The 9,825-nt window shown below is 43.0% G+C and overlaps 1 long non-coding RNA gene across 1 annotated transcript; it reads left to right on the top strand.

The window, feature by feature from the left end:
• The first annotated feature begins 3,302 nt into the window (after positions 1-3,302).
• On the top strand, positions 3,303-8,373 carry 4933438K21Rik (RIKEN cDNA 4933438K21 gene). Its single transcript, NR_045446.1, has 3 exons — positions 3,303-3,396; positions 3,992-4,057; positions 6,841-8,373. It is a non-coding gene; the product is annotated as an RIKEN cDNA 4933438K21 gene (long non-coding RNA).
• The last annotated feature ends 1,452 nt before the right edge of the window (positions 8,374-9,825 follow it).

Here is a 9,825-nt window from a genome sequence, read left to right as displayed (position 1 = left end):
ATTGCTGTGAAGAAACACCACTATCATAACAATTCTTAAAAAGGAAAGCATTTAATTGTGGCTGGCTTATAGTTTTAGAGGTTTAGTTCATTGTCATCATGGCTAGGAAGCATGGTAGCCTGTGCAAAGACATTGTGGTACAGGAAAAATGAGAGTTCTATATTCAGGTCCACAAGCATCGGGAAAATAGAGTCACTGGGCCTGGCTTGGGCTTCTGAAACCCTAATGTCCACCCCTAGTGACACACTTCCTCCAGCAAGGCCATACCTCCTAATCTCTTTAAGTAGTGGCACTCCCTAATGACCAAGCATTCAAATATTTGAGCCTTATGGGGGCCATTCCTATTCAAATTACCATACTGTTTTGTTTTTTTCTCTTAAGTTCTATAATTCTACAATATAGTCTAGAAATCTCTATCCAGTGGATTAATTCTGAACTGAATTTTCTTTTCATTTACAGTCTAAAGAACCTAGAACAAGAGAACTGAACTCTGCCTACCATTTCAGTCTTCTGGTTTCCCTGTGTTTTCAGCTGCACAGACATGGCTGGCTCTCAGAGTCCCAGGAGCCTCAGGTTCTTATGCTGCCTGAGACTGTCCCTTTTCAGGCTGATCTCTAATTCACTGTGGCAGTATTAGGCTAACTGTAAACGTCTTGGGCATTAGTTAGTCTTCATACTGTTCTTATAGCTAGTTGTTTAGCTCTTTACAATTGCTAGGATCTTATAACAGAGAAGTGGCAAGATAAACCACTTTCTTTTTGAAATTATTATTGTTGTTGTTATTGATTTATTTCTTCAAAACAGGGTTTCTCTGTGTAGCCTTGGCTGTTCTGAGATTTGCTGCATATACCAGGTTGTCCTCAAACTCAAAAGGTCTGCTTGCCTCTGACTCCCGAATTTTGGGATTAAAGGTATGTGCTGCCATCTCCTGGCTGCTTTTTTTTTTTTTTTTTTGGTTTTGGTTTGGTTGTTGTTGTTGTTTTGTTTTTGTTTTTTGTTTTTGTTTTTGTTTTTCAAGACTGGGGTTCTCTGTGTAGCCCTGGCTGTCCTGGAATTCACTCTGTAGAACAGGTTGGCCTTGAACTCAGAAATCTGCCTACCTCTGCCTCCCAAGTGCTGGGATTAAAGGCATGCGCCACCACTGCCCTGCTATGACTATTTTTATTTCATTCAGAGACAACAACATTTTAAGTTTCCACCAAGAATAGGCATGTAGCAATGTTTTAACTTTGCTTTTACAGTTTTGCTGACATTTGATATTTTTGTTTTCTGATAATAGCCATTTAAAATTTTTTTTATTGTTATTTTAATTAGGTACTTACTTCATTTACATTTCCAATGCTACCCCAAAAGTCCCCAAACCCTCCCACCCCACTCCCCTCCCCCACTACTTCCACTTCTTGGCCCTGGCGTTCCCCTGTACTGAGGCATATAAAGTTTGCAAGACCAATGGGCCTCTCTTTCCACTGATGGCCGACTACGTCATCTTCTGATATATATGCAGCTGGAGACACGAGCTCTGGGGGGCGGGGGTACTGGTTAGTTCATATTGTTGTTCCACCTATAGGGTTGCAGACCCCTTTAGCTCCTTGGGTACTTTCTCTAGCTCCTCCATTGGGGGCCCTCTGATCCATCCAATAGCTGACTGTGAGCATCCACTTCTGTGTTTGCTAGGCCCCTGCGTAGCCTCGCAAGAGACAGCTATATCAGGGTCCTTTCAGCAAAATCTTGCTAGTGTGTGCAATGGTGTCAGCGTTTGGGGGCTGATTATGGGATGGATCCCCGGGTATGGCAGCCTCTAGATGGTCCATCCTTTCGTCTCAGCTCCATTCTTTGTCTCTGTAACTTCTTCCATGGGTGTTTTGTTCCCAATTCTAAGAAGGAGCAAAGTGTTCACACTTTGGTCTTCATTCTTCTTGAGTTTCATGTGTTTTGCAAATTGTATCTTGTATCTTGGGTAGTCTAAGTTTCTGGGCTAATATCCACTTATCAGTGAGTACATATCATGTGAGTTCTTTTGTGATTGGGTTACCTCACTCAGGATGATGCCCTCCAGGTCCATCCATTTGGCTAGGAATTTCATAAATTCATTCTTTTTAATAGCTGAGTAGTACTCCATTGTGTAAATGTACCACATTTTCTGTATCCATTCCTCTGTTGAGGGGCATCTGGGTTCTTTCTAGCTTCTGGCTATTACAAATAAGGCTGCTATGAACATAGTTGAGCATGTGTCCTTCTTAACGGTTGGAACATCTTCTGGATATATGCCCAGGAGAGGTATTGCGGGATCCTCCGGTAGTACTATGTCCAATTTTCTGAGAACCACCAGACTGATTTCCAGAGTGGTTGTACAAGCTTGCAATTCCACCAACAATAGAGGAGTGTTCCTCTTTCTCCACATCCTCGCCAGCATCTGCTGTCACCTAAATTTTTGATCTTAGCCATTCTAGCTGGTGTGAGGTGGAATCTCAGGGTTGTTTTGATTTGCATTCCCTGATGATTAAGGATGCTGAACATTTTTTCAGGTGCTTCTCCCTGGCTGCTTATTTTTAAAATTATATGTCTATGTATATATTTGAATGTGGGCTTGTGCACTTAAGTACCCAAGAAGGCTAAAAAAGAGCATTGAATCTCCTGTTCAGATGTTTGTTACATCCTGTTCAGATGCTGTTACAGATGGTTGTGAGCCATACCATGTGGTTGCTGTGGTTAAAACTCAGGTCCCCTGCAAGAGCAGCGAGTGACCTTAGCCACTGAGCCATTTCTCTAGTATACAAGATAAGTAATTTTCTTTAACAAATGTGGATTGGGTAGTTTAAAATAAGAGTAAAATTAATTAAATGTATTATGCATGTATTTATGCAGTGTTGGTTACAGTTGGAGTCAAAGAAAAAGGCCAGATGATGGCACCCTGCGGGCTGAGGAGCAGCAATAAACCATGATGGCAATAGAGGATCTGAGATGATGAGGACAGACACTTGAGCTGAGGAAGCAGTGCTATCCACTGTGTTCCTCCTCTCAAGGATGTAGGTAATGTGGGAAGATGGAGGGCTGACAGAAGATGCTTGTAGGTGATTCCCAGGGAGGTGTCTGAGAAACACTTTCAGCTACTTTCCCAAAGCTAATTGTTTCCAAAGATGCTTGAAACAGTTGTGTAGAGAACAGGATGGACCAAACTGGGAGATGACTGAGCACTGGATGACCCTTGTGATTCTCAGAGTGCTATGAGGTGAGCCCTCTGTGACATCACAGGGTAAATCCCTGCCTTAGTAATAGCAGAGTGCTTAGCCTGAGGATAACTCAGAGTCCAGCAAGGAGGGCTGGGATTCACACTGAGCACGTGTGCCTGCCTCGGCTTGGGCTGTTTTCTGGGATGGACTACCTGAAATTCATCGCGTGAGTAGCTCACTCAGTGCGAGGCACTTCTTCACTGAGGTCTTAAGCGGGGGAGGCAGAAATAGGGAGAGGGACTTAAAGTGTTTCTGATTGAAGACAGCTCTAAGACTGTCTTCAAGAGACTAAGGAGAGCTAGAAACAGATCAGAAGTCTCACAGCAGTGGGAATGGCCACTCAAGACTGTGGGAAGAAGAACCCTCACTCACCAGGAGGAGAGGCCTTGGAAAGAAGCCATATATATATATAATCTATCTATCTATCTATCTGGACCAGGACTTGAGCCCCCAGCCTAGGCCAGGAAGGAGGGAACAGTGCTTTTGCCACGCCCACATTTGACCATCACACATAGCTTGTCCAGGGAATGAGGCAGAGCATCCCTGACACTGGTGTCTGATCTTCCCTGGTGACTTCAGTCCCTGGCAGTAGCAATCTTTGCATGTGTACTCAGAGAGCTGCCACAATATGAGTCAAACAGCAATGCCAGTATCATGGGAAATGCCATGACAGCACCTTCCTTCGCATTCTATACTCAAATACATGTTTTCATTTTGTAGGTGTGTTGTATATGTTCTTATGTTTGTGCTCATGTCTGCAGGTCCACATCCATATGTGTGAAAGTGCATGAGGAGGACATGGAATGATGCCACATATCTTGCTACAAGTATGTATAAACAGTTGCTGTAAGTATCAGAAAGATGTGTGTGTGTGTGTGTGTGTGTGTGTGTGTGTGTGTGTGTGTGTGTGCATATGCTAAAGAACTTGCCAAACAAGTACTCAGGGAGACAACACCTACAACTCACCAGTTGTAGTTACACAAGTCAGGGTACTTTATGTTAAGAGAGAAAGCCAGGTCGTTCCTCATGTTACATCTAGGCACATGGGAAGAAGCTGGAGAGAGGTGTGGTCAGCCTCTGTTACCTCATATAGCTTGTTGCCATGGTTAAAGGCTGTGGTGTTGGTGTGAGGGAGCTCAGGGATGGGCTGGGATCTGGAAGGAACTGCAGGTTTGTTGGGCTGTATGTTGGCAGAAATATATACAGATCCCTGGGATGAAGTCCTGACTAAACCTCATTGTACTATACTGGGAGATAGGAGTGAGGAAGTGTATGAAGCCTAATGTGGTCCTTGAAGTGACCTTTAGCAGGGCCTCTGATAAAGCAGTAGAAACTGTTTCAGTAAGTATCAGCAGGGTGTGTGTATGTGTGTGTGTGTGTGTGTGTGTGTGTGTGTGTGTGTGTGTGTGCATATGCACATGCTAAAGAACTTGCCAAACAGGTACTCAAGGAGACAACACCTACAACTCACCAGAGAATAATCCTAGGGAATGGTCACACCCAGCTTGTACCACATGAAAAGACTCCAGGCTCCAGACTAGTGCAGGATGAAGCTCTGTTGTTGTGCCCTAAGCCATGGACAACTATCAGCTATGGCAGCCCATTGTGTCCAGGGCAGATAGGAGATGGTGCAGAATCCTACTGTCTGGGCTTCTGAAGGGACTTTGCTTCTTCACAGTAATAATCTTGTCTTGTATGTCCAGGGTTTGTCTCCAGCATGACTGAAAGCAGGTACTCAACAGGTGTGGGAACTAAAAGGGAGTCTGGGGAAGAGGAGGGAGAGAAGATAGCCCACACCCAGCCAGAGTTCCACCTATGCTCTGGGCAGGCAGACATGGGAGGGTTGCCAGACACTTTCCACTCAGCCCCAGGTGGGCATCTAAGCCACTGACCCCACTAAATGGGGGATGGACAAGGGACAGCCCCCAACAGGGGGTCCCGGAGTGACACCCTGTAGCCCTGGGGTTATGGGAGTGAGGGCTGAGGGAGAGAGGTTCCCAGACAGGTGAGAGTCTGTGCAGTGGGCCTTGATGAGCAGAGACACTCTATGGTTTAAGAGCTTTATTATAGAAAGGCAGGGAGAAAGGATAGAAGGTAAAAGAGAGAGAGACTGGCCATGGCCAAGAGGAGACAAAGGGGAAAGGGAGATAGAGAAGAAAGTCTAGAGAGTAAGAGGGAGAGAGACAAAGAGAGAGGAAAGGAGGGAGGAGAGTAAGGGGATTAAGAGCAAGAGGAGTGAGAGAGTGAGGAGGGGTCAAACAGCACTTTTTATGGTATGCTGTTATCTTTACTGTTGCTAGGTAACTGGGGAGGAGTCTAGCCTGAAGGTCAGAAGCTTGGGACATTGCCTATATGACTACTAACCATGCTTCTCCTGTGAGGGCTGAGGGGACGGTAACTTTGACAGGAGCCAGAGTTCCAGGAGACATGAGAGAACTCCTTCTGTCCCATGTAGGTGAATTATCACCACCGGGTCCTAGAGTTCAGACCTCAGCTTGACTGGAGACCAGACTGTCTGTGTATAGCCCATTGCCCCACAAACAGGACATATTATTCCAGCACTCTACCTAACCCTGCACACTATACATAATTATATTTAAATTGTATGTTAGTGTGCATGGTCTGGGAGTGTATATACGGGAGTACATGTGCCTTCAGGTATAAAGGCATGCAGGAAAGAGCAGGATCAAGGACCTGAATGGCAGTGACAGGGGCTCTGTGAAGTTCTTGAGGTGTTCCTTGTTTAACACAACAGGAGTTCTGTCAAGCCAGAGCAGCAGTAAATACAAGGGTGCCTGCCGAACGGCATGCTAGACATAGACTCAGGGAGAAGACACCATACATGTGCCAGGAAGGGAGGCCTCTGGAAGAAACTGTCAAGTCAGTACCTGCTTTTAAGACTCAAAACTCACGCTCATAAGTGATCAAATACTTACATTGTCCTCTATGCCATTATTTCGGGGAACATATGTTACACAGGTTCATAAAGAAGTGCTTTCCCAGGACCTTCTCTGTGTTTTCTTTTAAACATGTGAACCTTCCTAGAAATCTTTTTCAACTTACAGGCCCTTTCCTGCATGGCCACAGACATTGATATCACATCCCTTCTTCATCTACTTAACATATTTATATTTATGGCTGTTAATGTATTTGTGAATCTGTGTGTGTGTGTGTGTGTGTGTGTGTGTGTGTGTGTGTGTGTGTGTAGGATCATATCAGTTGTTTCGTTAGTGACATTCTCAGAAGTCACCGACTATCATGATGAGGCCCGGGAGGGAAACTTCCTGAAATGCTGCTTTCTGGGAAATCCTATTACAAGCTGTGTTTAATGGTGGTGAAGAGACAGGTTAGAGGCCAAAATTTCAATCAATTTAATACCAGTCCAAAAGGCACCTGTGTGTGTGGACACCCTTTGAGCTTTCCTAAACAGAGTGAGGCTTGGCCTCTGTGACCTCACAGAAGGGGTCACTGTCATGGTTATGGGTGTGTCCTAGTTCTGAGGGCAGCAGAGTCCAATGCCTTAGGGGTTTCTGGACTGTTTAGATCGTTTACCTCAACTTGATTAACTGGACACAATATATCTATCTAGAATGTCATCTGTCTCTTCTAGATTGCTGCAGTGTTGTTGCATATATGCTTTTCTAGTAAGATCAGATGACCCTGAGATTCTACCATACACCAATTAGAATTGCAAAGATCAAGAACTCAAGTGACAACACATGGTGACAAGGGTGTGGAGAAAGAGTTACACTCCACTCTTGCTGGTGGGATTGCAAACTGGTACAACCACTCTGAAAATCAATCTGGCAGTACCTCAGAAAATTGGAAATAATTCTACATGAAGACCCAGATATTCCACTACTGGGCATATACACAAAAGAAGATACACAATAACATAAGGACACATGCTCCACTATGTCCATAGCTGCCATATTTGTATTAGCTAGAAGCCGGAAACAATCCAGATGTTCTTCAACCAAGGAATGGATGTAGAAAAAATGTGGTTCAATAACACAATGGAATACTGCTCATCTATTAAAACTGAGGACATCATGAAATTTGCAGGCAAATGGAGAGAACTAGAAAATGTCATCCTGAGTGAGGAACCCAGGCTCAAAAGGACATACATGTTATGTCCTCATTGATAAGTAGTTATTTGGCAAAAAGATCAGAATACCATTATACACAACTCACAGATCACATAAAATTTAATTAGAAGGAATGCCAAATTGTGGATACTTCAACTCCACATAGAAGGAGAAACAAAATAATCCCAGGACGCAGAAGAAGGGAGGGATGTGGATAAAAGAGGGAGAATCAGGGACAATCGGTGGCAGGATCAGGTATATGGGGAGACAGGAGAGAAGGCCAGAGGGCCAGGAGTATTAATAGAAACATACAACCGTGTGGGAATGAAGAGCAGGGTAAATATCTAGAAAGTCCCAGACAAGATGGATGTGGAAGTCTCCCAAACCTCATCGGGGATGACCTTAGCCGAAATGTCCAAGAGTGGGTAGACAGAACCTAAATAGAATATCTCCAGCAGAGTGCATGGCCCCCATTTGAGTCATGGGGGCATCTGACCATCTTCAAAACTTGGACCCAGAATTGTTCATATCTAATGATATGTAGTGACAAAAGTGGAGCAGAGACTGAAGAAAATGCCATCCACTGCCTTGATCAATCCATCCTATGGGCAGAAAAACAAAACAAAACAAAACAAAACAAAACAAAACAAAACAAAACCTTGACACTATTACTGAAGCCATGTTGTGCTCAGAAAGAGCCTGACATGACTGTCCTCTGACAGACTCTATCAGGAGCTTATTGACACTGTTGCAGATATGTAGAGTCAACCATTGAGCTGAAGTCCAGGAGTGTTTTGCTGTTTAAGCCATATTTATACAACCACAACTTAAAGACACGTAAAATTTTTTAAAAATGCTAAAATATCGCTTGAGATTCAATATAAATTCAAACAGTCTTTAAGAGAATAATATTTAAAGACATCATGGGGATGCATAATCTCCATAATATCCAATAATCTTGACTAGGAAAGTGATAAAATAGAAGAGTTAGAAACCATGGATAGATGTGAATAATACAAGCTTTGTTCCAACCACCAGGGAAATATAACCATGATAAAAAAAATGAAAAAAAAAAAAGACAAGTTCATCCTCTTAGAAATTACTCTGGAAATATCCTCACAATAAAAAATATCAGGACAAGTCAAACATACATAGTTAGTAATTTACCAACACGGTTAAGAAATGCCCAGTAGAATTTGAGGGTCAGAGTTCTTATGAGCAGCAGAGAAAGTGGTCTCAATCGTGGTACAATTCCTTTCTGCCCACTAGCCTAGCAATTCCTTTGACCTGGGAGTTTCCATGACTTCTTGGTTGCAGTTCCTGCCACTGCTCTAGTGACTGAAAAAGATTCCTAAGGCCTAAACTGGCAACAGTGCAGATGAAGGGAATTTTTCCATTGTTGTGAGACCCATGGCAGCGTGCTCTACTCCTAGTTCCACACCTTGCAGCTTGCAGACTCCTGACAAGGAGGGGATTCTGATCCCACTCCACTTCCTTCAGGCCTTCAGTTTCTCTTAGGAATCCTCCTGCTAAAAAAGCAGTTTCAATCAAGAAATGAGTCTTCCTACCTACTCCTAATGTTTCCCATCCCCATGTTCTCCCACCAGTTGTCTTGTTGCTAAAGAGATATTTTCTTTCCATGCAAGGTACTGCCCTAGTCCTGCTGGGTTACTAAAATTGTAGCCACTGGAAGATCTTCTGGGACTGTTCATTAGTCTTCTGTAGTGTGGCTCTAATTATGTATCTTACAATGCTCATCCACAAATAGTGAATGTTTCCAAATTTGGTGAGCCTGTTTTCTTGGTCTTCAAACATGATATTATTAATTTCCCTAAGCCAATGACTTTCATCTTTTTCAATCTGCACATGATGCCTTCCACATAATTCCAACAGTGAGTCTACCTGAACCTATGTTGTACACCCTCACCATATTCTTGTTGTACCATAGACAAGAAGCAGGTGTATAAATGTTTATAGAATGAAGACAATCATATTGTGTGAGGGGCAAAAGGTAAGTTGTGTATTTGCTGTGCACAATTTGGAACTTTTCACTGACACTGGAAATATCTGAAGATTTGGGATAATGATCTCTAAGTCATCAGGCAGTGGGGCCTAGAATCATGCAACATAAGAAACTGGAATATCCAGAGACTGTCCAGGTGGTTGTAATTTCCTGACTGTTAAGGGCTATTTCAGAAGCCTAAATTTAAATTGCCTGGTGTGTGAGCATCAGCATCCATGATGCAGCACTTGATAGAAAATACTAATGATCATTTGAAAACAAGGGCCTCTAAAGTGTCTATTAGTAGTTTGATCCTACTAAAGAAGAGGTCAACAATTTCCAATACTAAGAATAACATATTAGTTATCACTAAGTTTCTCAAAAGTTGAGAATTTTCCTTATTTTTTTAAATCAAGGAAAAATGTATAGTGATATAGATTTGTTCAACAATTTCCACTTCTGAGAATAACATGTTATCACTAAGTTTCTCACAAGTTGAAATTTG

The sequence above is a fragment of the Mus musculus genome, chromosome 4, assembly GCF_000001635.26.
Source record: "Mus musculus strain C57BL/6J chromosome 4, GRCm38.p6 C57BL/6J".
NCBI classification, from domain to species: domain Eukaryota; kingdom Metazoa; phylum Chordata; class Mammalia; order Rodentia; family Muridae; genus Mus; species Mus musculus.
The sequence above is the reverse complement of the archived record's forward strand: the minus strand, read 5'-3'. Positions and strand labels throughout refer to the sequence as shown.